Below are 21,924 nucleotides of genomic sequence, written 5' to 3'. Positions count from 1 at the left end.
TGGGGTTGAAATATTGATTGTTGAAAGAATAATCTTCATTTCTTGTTCCTTCGAATGAATATTCTTCGACAATCACGGATGAAGCTTTGGCTCAGAAAATCTCGATACAGTCTCCATGAGTCTCATCTACATTTGAGTTCACTTTTCAAGACAAAGAAAATTTGAGATAAAAACAAAACTAAAAGAAAACTTAGCACACAATATTTTTGGATTTTTCATATTTTTTGAAAAAAATAAAAACAGAAACAAAAATATTTTTGGATTTTTGATTTTTCTGAAAAAGAAATAAAATAGAAATAACACTATTTTTGGATTTTTATTTTTTCTGATTTTTGTTTGTTTTTTAAATTTTAATTATCCCCCTTAAATTTGTGCATAGAGGAAAACTATGAAAAAATTTAACAGAAACAAAAATGATAACTAAATTTAAGACTGATTTGGGATCAAAGTTGTCAGGCAATTCAATATCATTTATCAGCACACACCTGCATGTCTAGATCTGGTCAATCACCGATATTAAGATCCACTAAACACAAAGGATATTTGACAAATTGGACAGATTATAAGTGACAAGTCATTGCACCTATATTCCTAAATGGACCATTTGGTTGACGACGACCAAGGATATTGCTGTCCACTTAAATTCAGCAGCGAGATCTACAGACAACCTATTAAATGGTTCAATTTTAGATGTACTAGAATGTGTTTCCCACTTCCCGATATACTCCGATAATCAAGAACTTCCAAAGAACTCTTTACTTTAGGTGAGTAGACAGTCATTAAGAAAAAAGTCAGATATAGAAATGCATATGTTGTGTCCCAGGTCGGATCTTCCGATCACGCAGAGGGGACAACATGTGAATAACACAGATAGAGAGATTGAGAGGTAGAATGTTGCATATGCTGTGTTCCAGGTCGGATCTCTTTCAATCACGCAGAGGAGACAACATATGGCTAACAGATAGAAAGACTTGCATAGATAATGAGATGCATATAGACTGAGTTGCATATGTTGCATTCTAGGTCGGATATGTTCCAATCTCGCTAAGGAAGCAACATATGACTGACAGATAGAAAGCAAGAAAATAATTTCCTACATACCTACTTTATCAGAACCCTCCAGTTGCCCTATCAGTACCAGAACTAAGGACATAAGTCTGTACATTGAGGAAATGTTAAGCCACAATTCTAGATACATATGACTTTTAGTGTATCACACAGGTTCTCATGTTTATCTCACTGCTCAATCTACCCAAGCTTCGTATTGTCAGTCCAAATAGAACTATCTAAGTCCATACTGTCAACTCCTTTCATTGTCAATCTATGTCTAGTCCTTTTGAACCCTTTGTGCCTACCAGCACATTGAACACAGAGTCTAGACAATTCAGTTTTAGTGCATTACATGATTTTCAGAATTCCCTTTAGCACTATACTTTATATCACTTCCCAAATAATACCTACGAAAGAAAAACTTTAAGAAAATAAAAGATTGTCTTCAAAACGAATCATTTTAAGAAAAACTCAGGAGTATCGAGAAGAAAACTCAAACCGTAAGTCACCGATTGAATTTGCATCTAGAAGGTCTGAGAACAGCACACATATTTCAATCTCATAATAGATCCGAAAATTCTTCACATCGTTAAGCACAAACCCCATTTGTGATCCTTTCCTTTCTTCCTTTCCCGTAAAGGACACATACTCTTAAACAAGGTTATGAGTGTTGTACAGTTGAGAGATGTCCCCCATCATGTGCTTGGAACAACCCCTATCAACAAACCGAAGTCTGATGATATGCCTCCATAGCTGCTCCAGCACAGAGTGCGAGATTAATTGGTCTTTGGAACCCAGTCCATTTTGAAACTGGGTTGACCTTTGTCATCAACGCAAGATACTCTCTCCCATGACATATCCTGCTTATCACAAATAGAAGATGAAGAAATGTTAGAATCATTTGATGATTTGGGAGTTTGAACCTTTGGCACCCATACCAACTGTAAGTCCCAAAAATTGCTTGATGTATCAATCAGCTGCACTTGATGATGCGGAATCCCAATCAAGTGGATGATGCAAGATGAAATGGAGACGAAGAAGAAGAAGAACTTGATGAATCTTCAATGTTTATATTATTAGAATGATGTACCAACATTAGATTCACACACACACAAGTTCTCTCTCTAACTTTCTCTCTCTAGCACATGCATATGCCAATTGTGGCTCTTTGTGTCTCTCACTCCCAACGGAAAACCCCTCCTTTGTCTAATGCTCTCTCCAACACACTCCCCTTGCCCCTATATATACCTATGGACTAAGCCCAAGACCGAAAACACATGAGTTTTCGGTCAATGCTATAAATAAACCCAAGGTGTTTTTGGCCTAAGACCGAAAACTACAAAAGCTAAGAAAAGCAAGGTATAAACCAATTTTTAGACCCAACAGAGGGGTTAGATGATTTGGTAGTATACAGTGATGCATCAATCTCAGGGTTAGGCGCGATATTGATGCAGAGGGGGCATGTGATAGCTTACGCCTCGAGGCAGTTGAAGCCTCATGAGGCAAATTACCCCACTTACGACCTGGAATTGGGGGCAGTGGTGTTTGCCCTCAAGATTTGGAGGCACTACTTGTATGGAGTACGGTGCACTATTTATACTGATCACAAGAGTTTGAAGTATTTGATGGATCGGCAAAACCTCAACATGCGGCAGAGGAGATGGTTGGACGTGCTGAAGGACTATGATTGTGAGATCTTATACCATCCAGGGAAGGCCAACGTGGTGGCTGATGCTTTGAGCCGCAAGGCGGCAGGTTCCCCGAATGGGAACATTTTTTTGAGGATGACGGTGATCTCTCCATTGTTGGATGTGATCAAGGAGGCTCAGGTCGAGGGTGTGAAGAAGAGAATGGAAGATAGAGCAGATTCGGGGATAGTATCCCTTGTTTGTTCGGGATAGCCGAGGTCTCCTGACACAGTGTGGCCGGGTGTGGGTACTGGTGACTGGAGGAGTGAGACAGAAGATATTGGAGGAGGCACACAAGTCCAGGTTCTCTATACATCCGGGGGCTACGGAAATGTATAGAGAGCTGAGACTGAGCTATTGGTGGCCCTACATGAAGCGGGAGATTGCTTGGTTCGTGGAGTGGTGCTTGACCTGCAGGAAGGTCAAGGCCGAACATCAGTGGCCGCATGGCAAGGTTCAGCCGCTATCCATTCCCATGTGGAAGTGGGAAGAAATCACTATGGACTTCATCACGAAGTTACCGAGGACATCGCGGGGTGTGGGCGCCATATGAGTGATTGTGGACAGGTTGACGAAGAATGCCCACTTTATTCCGATCTATGAGAGTATATCCGTTAAGAATTTGGAGGATATTTATGTTGGATAAGGTGTCTAAGTCCATAACTATTTCTGGCATGTACTTGACCCGACCCGGCATGGTCCATTTGGGTTGCATGGCACCATGCAATTGGATAAACTAAAATGAGAGAAATAACACTTATGGTTTATTAATATATTATAAGTTCTAATATATTAATAATATTATTTAATTAGTTTGATCAAGAATTAATTTAGAATTAATTAAGTGATCAAAAGATAACTAATTAAATATATGGGTAGATTATGTAAATCTTCCATATCTTATATAGTGGGCTAAGAGGCTCCATGGATTATCAAGTTGGGTTCCACCCATACGATGCTCCATGGATGCTCCATGGGAGTTACAAACCCATGGGTCATGGAGATGAAGAGTCACGACACATTAGGGTTTACATGGTGTAACCCTAGATGTGTCAACACTATATAAGAAACCCATTCTCCACCAAAATTGGCGACACTAAGAAACAAGAGGGCTAGAGCCGATTTTGCAAGTGTAAGATTCTCTCAAAGTTTACTCCTTTGCATTTGGAGTTGTGTGAAGCATTTGAGGCATCACACCTGGGGTGCTAGGCTCACAAGGTTTCAAGGATCATAATCAACAACAAGGTAAGTTATTCTATCTTTCATTCAAGTTAAAAATGTTCCCCATGTATGCTAGATAGGAATATAACCTTGGAATTCAACTTTGCATGATTATTACACAAACATAGATCCAAGGTTATTAGGGTTGCATGTACACTTAGGAAGTGTTAGTATGCTCAAAACCATCAGTGGTATCAGAGCCAGGTTCGTTTGTTGTTTTTTTTTTTTTTTGTGTGCAAACAGCTTGAAAAAAAATCGTTTTTCTGTTTTCTGCTCGTATGAAAGTTTGCACATTTGTTGCTGGAAATGGACTAGAAACATTACCCTAAACTGTTTTGATGTTTTAAAGCTTGTTTTAGATGGTGTAATGTTTATGCTAATCCATTTACAATGGCAATTATTAAAATTACAAGTTTTTTTTTAAGTGTAATTTTTGATTCTTGAAAGTGTTCATATTCATGTTCTTGAACTTATGAAGATTAGATGATCATAGAAATTGTTTGTAACCTTCATGGTAGTTTAATTCATGATCATAATATGTTTTAATGGAGTCCATAACTTGTCCTCAAGTTATGGAAAACCAAAAGTCTCACTTTTATTAAAGCCATTAAAAGAACACAAGAGTTATAAAAATGAAGAGTCTTCATTTTTATTACTCAATTAATTCATCAGTTATAAGAAATGAAAAGTTTTGGAAGTTTACAAAACTTGCCCTCAAGTTTTGGAACATGTAAAGTCTTGATTAAAACTTTAGTTCCAACCCTTAGAATTTTAAAAGTTAAAATTCAACCCTTATACTTTATAATATTATAAGTTACTAATATATATGTATAACGTCAAGTCGTCTTACCGCTAGTACGCCTCATTCACGAAGCCGGTCTATAAGGGGGGTATAAGGTTGTTGCCTATAAAATGGCAACTTAATGGTTGTCCACTCTCACCCACCGCTTCCTTGATCGGTGGAGGGTCGTTAGCCGAACGGGTAAGACAAGGACTTATAAATTCTCATTAAAAGTATGATGAATATTATAAAGTAACTAAATGCTTTTATTAAATTCCCAATCTTAGTTACTTTAGGAAAATGTGAATAAGGTGCTAATCCATGAAATTACACTTTACACTTTGTTTAAGTCGTTGGTGGAGCGTGTGTGGTTAACCGGCACACTAACTTGGACTTAACAAGGTAGGTAAAGGGTGACTTAAGGTTTACCATAGCATCGGTGGAGCGTGTGTGTGGTTTACCGACACATCGATTGAGTGATAAACCTTGAGGGTACCAAGTGATTTGCATGGTTACTTCACACCTCGTTTTGTGATCCTCGGTATCCCAGTCACAAAACTTGGAGGGCACACTCGAGATTGAAACATGCCTTTGAAAAGTTCATTGAATCTCAAAAGAATCTAGGAATTTCTAAGAACCAATTAAAAACCTAATATTTATATTTCGTTTTTCATGGTGGAAATTGGTGAATCGTCATTCACCTACCTTTCAAATATGTTATAGCTTGGATTACGGCATACCTCTTCTAAGTTATAATATATTGTGATTGGATCCTAGCCTTAATATTACATTTGGGTGTTTTATTAAGGACTCTCTTAATATCTAAACTAATCCTAATGGCTCCTTTACCCTTATGAACTTGTGTGGGAAAGTCACTTTTGATGGATCCAACTTCAATGAATGGATCAGAAACATCAGGATGATTACCCGCTACGAGGACAAAGAATATGTCCTTGACAAGGAGCTTAAGGAGATTGATGAGACCACTACAACTCCCCAGGAGATCGCTGACTTCCGGGCACATGAAAGGGATGCTACAAAAGTGGCATGCATCATGTTGGCCACCATGACAGCGGAACTCCAAAAGTCCTATGAGGACTTCTACCCTTTTGAAATGCACCAAGATCTGATGGAAAGATACCATCAAAGTGCACGACAAGAGAGGTATGAAATCATATGCTCTATCATAACAACCATGATGAAGGACGGGGAATCCGTCACGAGCCACATGCAGAAAATGCAAAGGTATGTGGATCGGTTGCTGAAGCTTAATGTGAACTTCCCTGAGGAGCTTGCAATAGATATCATTTTGCACTCCTTACCATCGTGCTATGATCAATTCCGCATGACATATCACATGAATAAGGAAGAGGTCACACTCAACAAACTTCAGGGACTCCTCAAGACCGCAGAAACAGGTCTTAAGGGTAAGTCGGTTGTTAACACTCCTACTCCAAACTCCGCCCCGGTTTTGGCAATCGGGAAAGGTAGAGGGAAGAAGAGGAAGAGCTCTTCGAAGGGTACCAAGGCTAGGACCCTTGATGGCTCTTCTTCAAGTGGAACCAAGAAAGGTTTTGTGACTCCTTCTTCTGACCCTAAAGAGGTTGAATGATTCTATTGCCATGAAAAGTCACATTGGAAGCGGAACTGCCCAAAGTACCAGCAAGATGTGAATGATGGGAAAGTTAAACCCAACCATGCAGGTATTTACACTATCTTATCTAATAACTCACCCCATTCTAACTCTTGGGTCCTTGATACCGGTTGTGGTATTCATATCTGTTCTGATTTGCAGGGACTAAGAAGAAGTGAGAATGTGGAGCATGGAAGAATAAACTTAATCATGGGGAATAGGAAAGCTTTACCTGTCACCAAGATTGGAGTTTATACTTTATCGCTAAGTAGTGGTTTAGTTTAGATTTGAATAAATGTTGTTATTCGCCAGAAATGGCAAGAAATATTATTTCCTTTCATGCATTGTATAAACAAGGTTTCACCTTTTCATTTGATAATGAAGTTGGTTCGATTAATGCTTTCTTTAATAATGTTCTTTATTTTAAAGCATTACCTTGTGATGGTGTGTATGAAACTGTATCTGTGGTTGATAACTTAGGAAATAATGTATTGTGTATTGATTCTGTTAATGATAATAACTTGGATAAAGCATCATTATGGCATTGTCGTCTTGGACATATAAGCAAGAAACGCATAGGCCAACTCCAAAAGGATGGAGTATTGGAGTCATCTGACCTAAAGTCAGATGATAGTTGCGAATCATGCTTACTTGGAAAAATGACAAAGACACCCTTCACAGGTTCTTGTGAGAGGGGTGAAGGTTTGTTGGATCTTATACACACGGATGTGTGTGGGCCCTTCAAACATGCCACAAGGGATGCTAATCGTTATTATTTGACTTTTACTGATGATTACAGTAGATATGGATATGTCTACTTAATCAAGCATAAGTCAGAGACTTTTGAGAGGTTTAAAGAGTTTAAAAAGCAAGTCGAGAATCAATTGGGCAGGAACATTAAGATGCTTCGATCCGATCGAGGTGGTGAGTATCTTAGTTCAGAGTTCCTCGACTATCTTAGGGAATGTGGGATTGTCTCACAATTGACACCTCCCAGGACACCGCAGTTGAATGGTGTAGATGAGAGGCGTAATCGAACCTTGTTGGATATGGTTCGTTCCACGATGAGTCGAGCTTCACTACCAATCTCATTTTAGGGGTATGCCTTAGAGACTGCCGCCCATATCCTTAATCTAGTTCCCACAAAGAAAGTTGCCAAAACTCCTCATGAGATGTGGACTGGTAAAGTACCCAAACTAGACCACATTAAGATTTGGGGTTGCGAGGCTTTCGTGAGACGCGAGACTCATGATAAGCTCGAACCTCGAAGTGAGAGGTGTATTTTCATCGGCTACCCACAGAAATCCTTTGGTTGCCTCTTCTACAGACCTAGTGAGAATGTGGTCTTTGTAGCTAGGAGGGCTTTCTTTCGAGAGAGAGAGTTCATAAGCCAAGGAGACAGTGGGAGGCAAGTTGACCTTGAAGAAATTCAAGAGTCAAGTGGTGAAGGAACTTCAAACCCTAGCACTCAACTTGAGGAGGAAACTTCTGTTGAGCCAATTGACAAGTATGTACCTCTGAGGCGTTCCACAAGGGTTAAGAATGCACCTGAGCATTACTATGGATTCCATATTACTGCGGAAGGTGATACACTTATCAGTGATGAGACACTGATAGGTCTGGATGAACCTAACAGTTACGCGGAAGCCATGGCAGGCCCTGAGTCAGCCAAGTGGAAAGAGGCAATGGACAACGAGATACAGTCCATGTATGACAATCAAGTTTGGAACTTGGTTGAGAATGTACCATGTCGTAAGACTGTAGGGTGCAAATGGATCTTCAAGAAGAAGACCGACATGGATGGTAATGTACACACTTATAAGGCACGACTGGTTGCAAAGGGTTTCTCACAAACTCCGGGAGTTGATTATGATGAGACCTTTTCTCCAGTGGCCAAGATTAAGTCTATTAGGGTTCTGTTAGCCATAGCCGCATTTCATGACTATGAAATATGGCAAATGGATGTCAAAACCGCTTTCCTTAATGGAGAGTTGGCTGAGGATGTTTACATGAGTCAGCCAGAGGGTTTTGTCAACACAGAGTACCCTAATAGAGTGTGTAAGCTTGAGAAATCCATTTATGGGTTAAAGCAAGCACCTCGCAGATGGAATCTTTGCTTTGATGAGAAAGTCAAGGAATTTGGCTTTTCTAGGAGTGAAGATGAATCTTGTGTATATGTCAAGGCTAGTGGGAGTATAGTTAGCTTTTTGGTATTGTATGTGGATGACATACTACTCATAGGAAATGACATCCCAACTCTGCAGGAAGTTAAGTCCTGGCTTGGGAAGTGTTTCTCTACGAAGGACCTAAGAGAAGCTGCCTATATTCTAGGGATAAGGATCTTGAGAGACCGGAGTAAAAGACTAATTGGACTTAGTCAGAGTACTTACTTGGATAGGGTGTTGAAGAGATTCGGCATGCAGGACTCCAAGAAAGGAGAGTTACCCATCCAGAGTAACGCCAGATTGAGTAAGACACAAAGCCCTAGTACTGAGGCTGAGATAGCAGAAATGAGTCGAATACCTTATGCTTCGGCTGTAGGATCGATCATGTATGCTATGACGTGTACTCGACCTGATGTAGCCTTTTCTTTTAGCATGGTTAGCAGGTATCAGGGGAACCCTGGCAAGGCACACTGGACTGCGGTAAAGAATATCCTCAAGTACCTACGGAGGACTAAGGATTGGGTCCTTACCCTCGGTGGGAGTGAAGACTTGAGAGTTTTAGGGTATAGTGATGCTAGCTTTCAGACTGATAGGGATAATTTCCGCTCTCAGTCAGGCTGGGTCTTTACCTTAAATGGAGGAGCAATTTCTTGGAAGAGTTCCAAGCAAGAGACAGTGGCTGATTCAACTTGCGAATCAGAGTATATAGCAGCTAGCGAGGCAGCAAAGGAGGCGATATGGCTGAAGAACTTCATTGGAGACCTTCGAGTTGTACCAGCTATTAAAGAGCCAATGGAAATTTTCTGTGATAGTGAAAGTGCAGTTGCCTTAGCCAAGGAACCAAGGGATCACGGGAGATCCAGACACATCGACAGAAAATATCATTTCATCAGACATCGAATAGAAGAAGGACTCCTCGTGGCAAAGAGAGTATCATCGGATGAGAATCCAGCAGATCCCCTCACGAAGGGACTGACTCGGGTTAAGCATCTCCAGCATGCTCGGAGCATAGGGCTGAAGGATGATATTAGATTTAGTAGTTAGATAACCTTGAAATTTGTAAAGTGTAATTGACATTAGATGATGAATAAAAGGTGTTTTATTTATGAGTAAAGTGTTGCTATCTCTTGTCAATCGTTTACTATTATTTCTTTTTGCATGTTTTGACTTCCAGAATAATTATGTTTGGTATATCATATTATTCGAACCTCCACAGTCGGTCATATGTCGGAAGTAGGTATGAATCAAGACTGTCATGATTGGTTGCAGAGTTCTAAGTTGTTGGACATGGCTACAACACTCATGAGTGCTCATAAGTTCTGAGCATTGGACTCAACCCACGCTCACTGGAATCACTTCATGGAATTTATCTCGAGTGATCGTGAGACGGTAATATCATATAAGTCTTCAAACCTAGATATATGATTTGTTACTTATGAGTTGGTTATGCATTGATTGTACGAAAACGCATTGGTAACTCGATGTTATAAAACGTGCTCTTGTGTATAATTCAGTGAGTAGTAGAACAAACATATGAGTCGAAGTTTATCTGTTCCTTCTTGGATTAGAAGCTGATATCTGGGCCCCTCGATGATTTTGTTTTGACCTATGTACCGGGCCCGGTCAGAACTAAGTTGATGTGTTCAATTAAGTTCTTTGTCAAACAAATCGGAAATCGGGAAACAAACTGCTGGACAATAAGTAAGACATTGTTCCATGTATTTGTCCGGTTGATATCTAGAACAGAGGATTATATGATCACTTATCTTAAATGGCGTATCATCAGAGACCTTGAAAGAGCTACGATTGCCGATCGGTTCCTGAAGTATTGCAGTTATAGTTATTAGACTTATCCAAGTGGGAGACTGTTGGATAAGGTGTCTAAGTCCATAACTATTTCTGGCATGTACTTGACCCGACCCGGCATGGTCCATTTGGGTTGCATGGCACCATGCAATTGGATAAACTAAAATGAGAGAAATAACACTTATGGTTTATTAATATATTATAAGTTCTAATATATTAATAATATTATTTAATTAGTTTGATCAAGAATTAATTTAGAATTAATTAAGTGATCAAAAGATAACTAATTAAATATATGGGTAGATTATGTAAATCTTCCATATCTTATATAGTGGGCTAAGAGGCTCCATGGATTATCAAGTTGGGTTCCACCCATACGATGCTCCATGGATGCTCCATGGGAGTTACAAACCCATGGGTCATGGAGATGAAGAGTCATGACACATTAGGGTTTACATGGTGTAACCCTAGATGTGTCAACACTATATAAGAAACCCATTCTCCACCAAAATTGGCGACACTAAGAAACAAGAGGGCTAGAGCCGATTTTGCAAGTGTAAGATTCTCTCAAAGTTTACTCCTTTGCATTTGGAGTTGTGTGAAGCATTTGAGGCATCACACCTGGGGTGCTAGGCTCACAAGGTTTCAAGGATCATAATCAACAACAAGGTAAGTTATTCTATCTTTCATTCAAGTTAAAAATGTTCCCCATGTATGCTAGATAGGAATATAACCTTGGAATTCAACTTTGCATGATTATTACACAAACATAGATCCAAGGTTATTAGGGTTGCATGTACACTTAGGAAGTGTTAGTATGCTCAAAACCCATCAATTTATGTGGGAGAGGTGGTGGCTAGACACGGGGTGCCAGTGTCGGTAGTCTCTGACAGATATGTTCGATTTATATATAGATTCTGGAAGAAGTTCCACGAGGAACTAGGCACACAGTTGCAATTTAGCACGGCGTACCACCCCCAGACAGATGGCCAAAGTGAGAGTACGATCCAGACACTTGAGGATATGCTTCGGGCATGTGTGTTGGATTTTGTAGGGAGTTGGGATACATACCTCCCACTAGCTGAGTTTTCATACAATAATAGTTATCATGCTAGTATCGACCGACCGCCGTTTGAGATGTTGTATGGTCAGAGGTGTAGGACCCCTGTTTCTTGGGGCGAGGTAGTGCACCGGGTCATGGGGAGCACCGAGGTGGTGCTCAAGATGACTAAGTTGATTCAGCAGGTGCGTGACAGGCTCCGAGTCGCGTAGAGCCGTCAGAAAAGTTTTGTTGACCGACGGCGATCGGATCTTGAGTTCCAGGTGGGAGACTTCGTGTTACTAAAGGTGTCGCCATGGAAGGGAGTCATCAGATTTCGGAAGAGGGGCAAGCTAGGGCCTCGATACATTGGACCGTTCAGGATTACGGCCCGGGTGGGCAATGTGGCTTATCGCTTGGATCTGCCGGATGAGCTTAACTAGATTTACAACACCTTTCATGTGTCACAGCTTCGGAAGTGCGTCACCGACGAGGCCGCGTTCGTTTCTTTGGACGACATTCAGGTGGATTAAAGCCAGATTTACATTGAGAGGCCTTTTGCGATTCTAGATAGGAAGACCAAGGTTCTTCGGAACAAGGAAGTAAAGGTGCAATGACAGCACCGAAGGGGCTCCGAATGGACATGGGAGCCGGAAGAGGAGATGCGGGACCACTACCCGAACTTATTTGGGTCAGCAGACTTCGAGGAAGAATTCTAGTTCAAGTGGGGGAGATTTATAACACATGTTCCAGGTATTATTTAATTTATCTAATTTTTAGGGTTTTGTTGATGGACTCGACGAGTTGGGAAGCTCCAACTCGTCGAGTAGAGATTATTAGGAGGACGTGGGACTTCAGATCTACTTGACGAGTCGGAGGACCCGACTTGACAAGTAGGCTCTGTAAAGAGAAACCCTAATTTTCAGGGGTTTATACCCTATTTAAAGAACTTATGGCTTATTTGTAGCCTCTTTCATCGTTCTTACAGTCCAGAAAGAAACCATAGCCACATTTTTGTGCTTTCTTAAGTGTGTGTGAGCCTTGGAGAGTGGAACTTGTGCTTTTGAGAAGGAAACTTGAAGGTTGAGGAGATTGAAGAGAGGAGAAGGCTTTGGATCCGACATCTACTTGTTGTTAGCATCCATTTAGAGGTAAAAAGTTGCTATCTTGATCTTTAGTTGCTTAGATCCCTTTTCATTGAAGGAAATTGTCACTTTTGGTGCCAAAAAGGATGTCATACTCGAATTTGGACTTATCACAAGGATATGGTTCCAGATCTGGACATATCTAGGTCTTCAATGACATAAAGTTGCTCACTTTATCCATCTTAGGCCCTTTCCATGTACTAAAACCTTGTAGGAAGCTTAGTTTTGATGTTATAGCCTTGTGAGGCCTTGAATGCACGTAACGTTTGCAACTTTACGTGGTAACTACACTAGGGGAGGTTGGATCTGAAGTTTGGGACCTTAGATCCCACTGGAAAGGGCTGAACATAAAAAAACTGAAGGAACTCGTCGAGTCCTTTAGACGACCCGGCGAGTCGGGTAGGGTTTACCCGTTTTTGCGATTTTGAATGAGTGCAGTGAAGGATTAGAGTTTTGGCCTGCATGAACTTTTGGTTGTCTGGACATTTGATGAACTCGATGAGTCACTTAGGTGACTCGACAAGTTGACTCGGGATTCAGTGGAATGGAATCAGGAGGAACTCAACGAGTTACATAGGTAACTTGGCTAGTTGACGAATTATTCAGTTAACTCGACGAGTTGTTGGATGCACTCGACGAGTTGAGGTCAATATGGACTGTTGACCTTAACTTTGACCAGGGTTGACTTTGAGAGCATTTATGGTATCTCGGGATTGTGACAAGTTAATCACATGATGATTATAGGAAGTAGAGTTGGAGTAGTGTGTGGGACTTATCTGATTTTATCTTGGCAGTTCAACATTCACGAGAGGTGAGTCTCTTCACCATACCAATGGGTCCAATGAACCAAGTGTTGGGTTTTGAGCATTCTAACACTCCTATGGTGTACATGCAACCCTAGAAACCTTGGATCTATGTTTTCTCTAATATACATGTAAATTTGATTTTCCAAGGTTTACATCCTAACTAGCATGTTATGGGGAACTTGTAATACAAAAATCAAGTAGAATAACATACATTTTAGTAGCTTGGATTCCTTGATGACTTTGTGAGCCTAGCACCCCAAATGTGATGCCTCAAATGCTTCACACAACACCACAAAACTTAGAATAACTTGAGAGAAGTTCACTATCACACAAAATCGGCTTGCCCTCTTGTTCTTACACTAAGTGGTCCGATTTTGCTAGTCAATGGGTCCTTTTATAGTTGTGTCACAAGTAGGGTTACCACATGTAAACCCTAATTGACATAGATTTTCATTTCCCATGATCCATGGGTTTATAACCCTCATGGACTATCCATGGAGCACCTTATGGGTTTTAGCCCAACTCTATAAACCATGGATCATTAGCCCACTATATAAGAATGGATGGTTTACACAATCAACCCCATATATTTAATTAGTCTCCTTTTGATCACCAAATTAATTCTAAATTAATTCTTGACCAATACTAATTAAATAATATTATTAATATATTAGAACTTATAATATATTAATAAACCTTAAGTGTCATTTTTCTCATTTTGTCTATCCAAGTGTTGCAATGCCATGCAACCCAAATGGACCATGTCGGGTCGGGTCAAGTACATACCAAATATAGTTATGGACTTAGACACTATATCCAACACCAAGGCCGGTCCATTTTGTGATATGTGGTACACCAGCAGAAGTAGAGATATATGGTATGATAGTTAGCTTTATGCTAAGTGGTATGCTAGTGATTATATGATACTTGCAGTTAAGACCATGGGGGGAGCCCATGACACTTGGATATAAGACCATGTGGGGGAGCCCATGGCTTGTAAGTTAAAGACCATGGGGGGAGCCCATGGCAGTCAGATGAAAGACAATGTGGGGGAGCCCATGGCTTATCAGTTAAATACCATGGGGGGAGCCCATGACACTTTGGTATAAGACCATGTGGGGGAGCCCATGACATCATTATATGTTTGTATGCATGGCTTATGTGATATATGTAGCTTTTATAGCTAATATGATATGTGGATTGTGGATTGTGTGTGGGGTATGCTCTGGGGAACTCACTAAGCATCAGCTTACAATTTATGGATTTGTTTCAGGTACATCTGAGCCCAAGGGCAAGGGCAAGGCTTGATGGTGCGGCGTGCACTCTCTCTCAAGTGTTTTGATGGGACACTCTGATGTTTTGAAATAAAATTGTTATTGTTACGAATTTGAAAACAATTGTATTGAGATTTTATGGTTTATGGAAAAGTGTTTTGGCTGATTAAAAATGAAAATTTTCTTTTGAAAATTGGGTCGTTTCATAAGGCTCTGATACCAACTTGTAACATCCATAAAAATCAGGCCAATTTAAAACATTTTCAACCATTCAAAACCATTAAGTTATTACAAAGTGTTTTCAAAATAGTTTAGATATCAGAGTATCGCAAAAATCAAGATCATAAAAATGAGAGGAGGTGCACGATCACGCCTTCGACTTCCCGCGATCATCTGAAGTACCTGAAAGAAAATCCAAAACTGTAAGCCCGAAGCTTAGTGAGTCCCCCAAAATACCCATACACATAACAATATACACATAATCACAAACAGCATACTATGGGCCCAATCAACCATCGGGTTGGAATACCCCAGGCCCTCAACCATCGGGTTGGAATACCAACATACTATGGGTCCAGTCATCCTGGGGATTGTATACCCTCGACCCATAACCATCGGGTTGGAATCCCACATACTACGAGTCCAATCATCCACGGGATGGAATACTTACGGCCCACAATCATCGGGTTGGAATGCCCAGGTTTGTCGGCTCTCGCAAAAAGTAGATAAGGCTCAACCACTAATCAAACATGTGCACATATATCAGATAATCACATTATAGTCTATAGACAGACAAACCGATCTAACAGATCATACGATACTCGAGCATATAACATATCAAGATAACAACCCAAAAAGGGTCGGCCTTGGTGCCTTAGACCCTTGAGTATAGTGAGGAAAACTCACCTCACAATGTCAAACTGTAGTGATAAGATCAAACTCTCGAATCACAGCCACAAACTCCACCACCTATATTCACCATAGGACCACTTCTATAAATTCCTAATTTACTAAAATACCCCCCAGAAGTCAAACTGGTCAACCCTTGTTCAAAGTCAAAGTCAACGGTCAAGGTCAACAGTCCATGTTGACCCAACTTGTCGAGTGCAGCTCACTGACTCGTCGAGTCCTTCCAGAACTCAAGATATCGTGAAGCCCCTAGTTGACTCGCCGAGTTTCCAACCAACTCGTCAAGTCCATGCGTGTCCAAATGTCGGGAAAACCCTAACTGACTCGTCGAGTCGTCTTACTGACTCGCCGATTCCATGCAGAAACCCACAACGGTCAATCTTCATCCGACTCGTCGAGTTGACCAAGCAACTCGTCGAGTCCCTTTAGTCAATTTCTCATTCAGACGTTTTTAAGCTACCCCAAAGCTCCAAATTGCAGATCTAACCTCCTAGGGCATGGTTTCCACATAAAGTTGCAAACTTTACGTACATGCATGGTCCTAAATGCCAAAACCAAACTAAGGGAAATGTTTAACCCAAAGAGAAGGGCCAATGTTTGCTAAATCTGATAACTTTATGACTATAGGGACCAGTAGGAGTCCAGATCTGAAGTTACAACTTCAGATCATGCCCAAAACCCGAATTGACTCACAATATGCTAAAATGGCCCTAAACCTATGCATGGATATATATAGCTAAAGATAAGCCAAGGTAACGACTTGTTACCTTCCAGATGATGCCAAGATGAAGTAGAGTCAGATCCACAAGCTTCTCTTTGCTCCAAGCTCCTTAGACTTCAAGCCTTCTTCACAAAATGCAGCAAAAGCACTCTTTAAGTCTCATAAACACTCAAGAACAAAGCTTAGACTGATTAGGGTTCCTTCTGGCCGTCAAAAAGTGGTAAGGGGCTAGAGGAAATGACTTAAGGTCCTTTAAATAGGGTGCAAACCCTAAAAATTAGGGTTTCCATGCACAACCCCTACTCGTCGATTCGGGGTTCTCCGACTCGTCAAGTACGAGTCATAAACCACGCGGGCCAACTAGGTTCGACACGACTAGTTGGGGCCTCCAACTCGTCGAGTTCCCTCAGTAAAATGAATATAAAGCTTTTGAAAATGATACCTTAGAGTCGAGGTGTTACATAACTGTTTTCTAAAATATAAACCTTAAAATAGTAATCTTGTAAATATGAATTATAAACCAAAAAATACATCAAAATATGTGTTTTCTATAATTTTCAAACAATTAGTCTTTTAAGTAACATGTAACATTGGAAACACACACACACACACACAGATATATATATATATATATATATATATATATATATATATATATATATATATATATATGTGTGTGTGTGTGTGTGTGTGTGTGAGAATTTACATATAACTTGGAGAATACAACAATAACTATGGTGCAAACTTTTTCATCTTATTTTTTCTAAGATTATTTGCATTTATTATCAAATTCAATGTATTTAATACATTATATTTATATTTTTTCTAAGTTTCTTTGTATTTATTATCATATTCCAATATATTTAATATATTATATATAAAGGGGTTGGTTAAAGAGACACTTCATTTGACTATTTAGACAACAAATGATAATTAGAGAACTAAATCGTGATAATGTTTTATATTTTTTACATAATGATTATATAATGATTATACACTTTTGACTTTTTAACTATATAATTATTATTTGTTATTTCCAACTAATCATTTATATTAACTTTTTATTTTAAATGATATTTTATAATTAATATTAACAAAAATATTTTTTTAGGGATTATGACCCAAATAGACATTTTCTGGGAGTGTTTTCCAAAATATAGACATAAAAAATGATCTTTCCACATATAGACGTGGATTCCGCAAAGCTACCTTCGAGGGCTCCGCGGGATGAACTTATGCTCCGAGTAATCGATGTGGCAAAAAAAATATAGTTCCGCGGAGCTCCCTCTAAGAAATGAAGGTTGAAGAACAGTTCCGCGGAGCTCCCTCTGAGGAATCGATCTTTAGTTTTTTTTTCACATCGATTTCTCGAAGGTAAAGTTTATTCCGCGGAGCCCTCGGAGGTAGCTCTGCGGAATCCATGTTTATATGTGGAAAATGTCTTTTTATGTCTATATTTTGGAAAACACCCTCAAAATATATTTTGTTTGGATCGTAGTCCTTTTTTTATCTTATCTGCGTCATCTTCTTTTTTTACAGTAACAAATTTTTTTGTTGACAAAATTGCAAAAATAGTCCATGTGGTATGCAAAATTTTGGGGTTTTAGTCCAAACCACGACTTTTTTGGATTGGTGGTCATTTTGAGCTAGTTTCTTTGCGTTTTTGGTCCCTCAGTAAACTGAAAAGACTATTATGCCCTTATGATATATTTTTTTATGCTTTTTCTATTTAATTTAAATGAAAAATAAAATAATTACCTAATTTGGGGCCCACCTCTCTCTATCTCTCTCTCTCTCTCTCTCCAGTTTTTTGTGAAATCCAAAAGGAGTCAACACCCTCCTAGTCCTCCAATCAACCCTACTGCCTTTCTTTTTGGCTGCACTGTCAAGAAACGACACCACTATTGGTGGTCTTGAACCACCATATTACACCACCAAACATCATCCAACCTTATCTTTCTACACTTTTCCTCTCGAAGACCTGCTGCTCATAAAACGAAGAAGGGAATAAGAACCGCTAAGGGCAGCCACCCACGACTACCCACCGTCGCTAATGTTGTGGAGTTCCGGCCATCACCGCCACCACCAAGTTGCTGTTGTCAGGGCACTCCAACCATCACTAGTCATCGAATTAGATCACCACCAATCCCCGTAGAGGGTAAGTCGTAAACAAAGCAACAAAAGCTGCCGGAACTCCACCACTTGCCTACATCATCGCTCAGTGCCACCACGTCTCCGTTACTGTGAAGCTCCGCCGTCGTCAGCTGCTGCTTCCTCTTGACCCCTCGTCGAACTCATCAGAGCAGCAAGAAAATGAAGCAGTCGGAGCTACCGTCGACCGCCATTACATCCCACCACCACTGCAGTCTGCCACTATCGCCTTGCTGCCATTGGTAAGTCTGTTTAAGATCGTATGTTTCTCATGACAGTAAATCCTTGAAACCCGATTATATGAGCCAATGATAATCAATGAAGTAGATCGATGGAGAAAATCTTCATCCTTGGTGGCAGAGAACAGAGCAAATATGAAGTTCTAATTCCATCATCTTCTTCTGATTTCATCCCTAACCCAAATCGAGTTTCTTTTGGGTTTAAAGTCGTCCCACCGGATACCTGCATCTGGATCTGTGGGCGGTGACAGGTGGTGGTGGGGACTGCCCACCACAACAACGGCGGTGAGTAGTGGTAGCACAACAGCTTCGTTGCTTCCGTCTTCCTAATACAACGGTGATCGAAGAGGAAAAAAGGAGCAAGGATTGGGGTTTGTTTGGGGTTGCTCAGATCAACATAAAAGAAAAAGAGATGGGGTCGAATGGAGGCTAGCAGGTGGTGCGGTGGCTATCTCCAGATTGCCGGAGGTAGCAGCCCCTTCTTGTTCGTTGAAATCGGGAACGAAAGAAAGAAATGGGTATACGACCCAGAGAGAGAGAGAGAGAGAGAGAGACTTTTATTTTTTTAATTAGTTAAATAAATAAATAAGTATTTAGATTTTTAAAAAATGAAAGAAATGAAAAATAAATAACCTAAGGGTATTACGGTCATTTCATTATTTAGAGGGACCCAAAATGCAATGAAACTAACTCAAAAAGACCATCAATCCAAAAAAGTCGTGGTTTGGACTAAAACCCCAAAAATTTACATAACGCAGGGACATTTTTGCAATTTTGTCTTTTTTATTTTTTAAACTATGTGTCTCACATACATTAATTCATAAATATTTATTTCTAAAGGTTGTTTTTATACTACAAAAATAATAAACACTATTAATAAATACATTAATAAAGCTTGTTTTAATTAATTTACGTATATACCTACCTACTATGAGTGTTTAATCATTTTTATTAAATTTATAATCTAATTATTATATAACTATATAATTATTATTTGTTATTTCCAAATAATCATTTTTATTAATTTTTTATTTTAAATGATATTTTATAATAAATATTAACAAACATTTTTTTTATCCTATTTACGTCATCCTTTTTTACATTTTTTGTTTTTTAACTTATGTGTCTCACATACATTAATTCAATAATATTTCTAAAGTTTGTTTTTTAACTTATGTGTCTCACATACGTTAATTCAATAACTTATGTGTCTCACATACGTTATCTTATTTCTAAAGTTTGTTTTGATACTATAAAAACAAAGTTATTAAAAATTTAATCGAAATTTAAAAAATAAGTGTGTTTTTATAATATACATTTACAATTAAATAATAGGTAGATATTAACTAATATCCATATCAAAATGAAAGTTACATAATTTTTATATTATCTAATAATTAAAAAATAAATACATAAACACAAAAATATGAGACAAAATTTTATCATTTAATAATCATCTAATTTACAATTCTTTAAATACGAGACATAAATAATATTCTTTAACAATCCTCTATAGTTATAAAATCACGATTACAAGGTTTCAATTGTCTATAAAATTGCAGACGTGACATAAAAATCATTTTTCATCCTGCTGCACACATGACTCTGTGACGGATCCAGTAAGACGAAATGGTAGGCTTCAGACAATCTTCTAATTGTACCATAATATAATGATTATCATCAGGGTCGACCCTGAGATTTTGGAGACCCTGTGCGATTTAACAAAAATAGGCCCTAAATTTTGAAAGACCTCAAAATATAAGCAAAAAAAATTAATATTTTAATTTTCTATTGCAAATACATAAAATTAAAATTTCATTCAAAATAATACACAGAAAAAACATTGGCTTCTACTTGAAAAGAGCTATCCTCCTAATATTTGTTGAAATAAATTTTTCAATAATATCTTCATAAGTAACTTTATCCAACATGTTACGTTCAATCGTCATCAAAGTCAATCCATTAAGTCGTTCTTGAGTCATTGTAGATCGTAAGTAGGACTTTAAAATCTTCAATTTTGAAAAACTCCGTTCTGCAGATGTAATAGTAACAGGAATAGTCAACATAATTATATATATATATATATATATATATATATATATATATATATATATATATATGCAATAGATGTAATAGGAAAACAATCAACACGTTTTAAAAAATTTAGAATATCAATTGCTATCATTTTTTCCTTAGGCAAGAGATGTAAAAGTAATTTTAATTCAACATATAATTCATTTCCATCAATATCCGATTGTTCATCTTTCTTGAGTGAAGTTTCAAGAGATTTACAACAAGACTTTAATGTAATATCATCTAATGAAAGCAATTTTTCTGAATTAAACAAAAAACCAAATATTTTATCATATTGTTGATATTGTTCAAACCTTGTAGTTAAAGAAATAATTGCTTGATCAACAATATAAATAAAATATTTAACTCTAAATTTCTCTTGTGTGGATTGTGAAGCAATACAAGAAGTATCGTTTGAAATTTCATCAAAATGTTTTTTTTTTTTATTTTAGGTTCACGTTTTTTAGGAAATATTGGATCAATGCCCATTTCCAAGGCAATATATTTTGCAGTTTCTAAAGCATTTAAAAACTCATTTTCTCTATATTCCTTAAAAAATAAAATCAACCCCTTTATTTTTTCCGTAGCAACATCAATAAGCATATCTTTTGATTGCAAGTATTTGCTAACTAAGTTAACAATATTTAGCATTTCATACCAAATTATTAATGCCAATATAAACTCAAAGTTACCAAGTTCATTTTTTGCTAAGGATTTAGCTTCGCTTGTTATTTTTGGATCATTATCATTTTTGGCTACTTAAAGTAAAGCTTTTTGTATATCAAAATTTTGAAATCTTATAGCTTTAACACTATCAACACGACTCTCTCAACGAGTGGATGACAAAGATTTAGGAGTTAACCCTTTCACATTATCTTTTAAAATTTGCCATCTCTTAGTGGAATTTGTAAAAATTGTAAAGATACGTCGTATTGTTCCAAAAAAACCTTTAACTTTACCACAAGTATTAGCCATATCACACAAAGTTAAGTTCAAACTATGACAACCACAAGGAGTATAAAAAGCTCTAGAATTTATATCTAAAAGTTTTTTATGCACTCATTGATGTTTTCCTTTCATATTTGATCAATTATCATAACCTTGTCCACGTACATTATTAATGTCAAGATCAAGCAGATTCAATTCATTTTGTAAAACATAAAAAAGTCCTTGTCCGGTTGTATCATTTACATCTAAAAACCCTAAAAAAGATTCTTCAATGC

The sequence above is a fragment of the Lactuca virosa genome, chromosome 1, assembly GCF_052849685.1.
Source record: "Lactuca virosa cultivar CGN04683 chromosome 1, Lactuca_virosa_CGN04683_v6, whole genome shotgun sequence".
In the NCBI taxonomy this organism is placed as follows: domain Eukaryota; kingdom Viridiplantae; phylum Streptophyta; class Magnoliopsida; order Asterales; family Asteraceae; genus Lactuca; species Lactuca virosa.
This window is presented reverse-complemented; position numbering follows the sequence as displayed.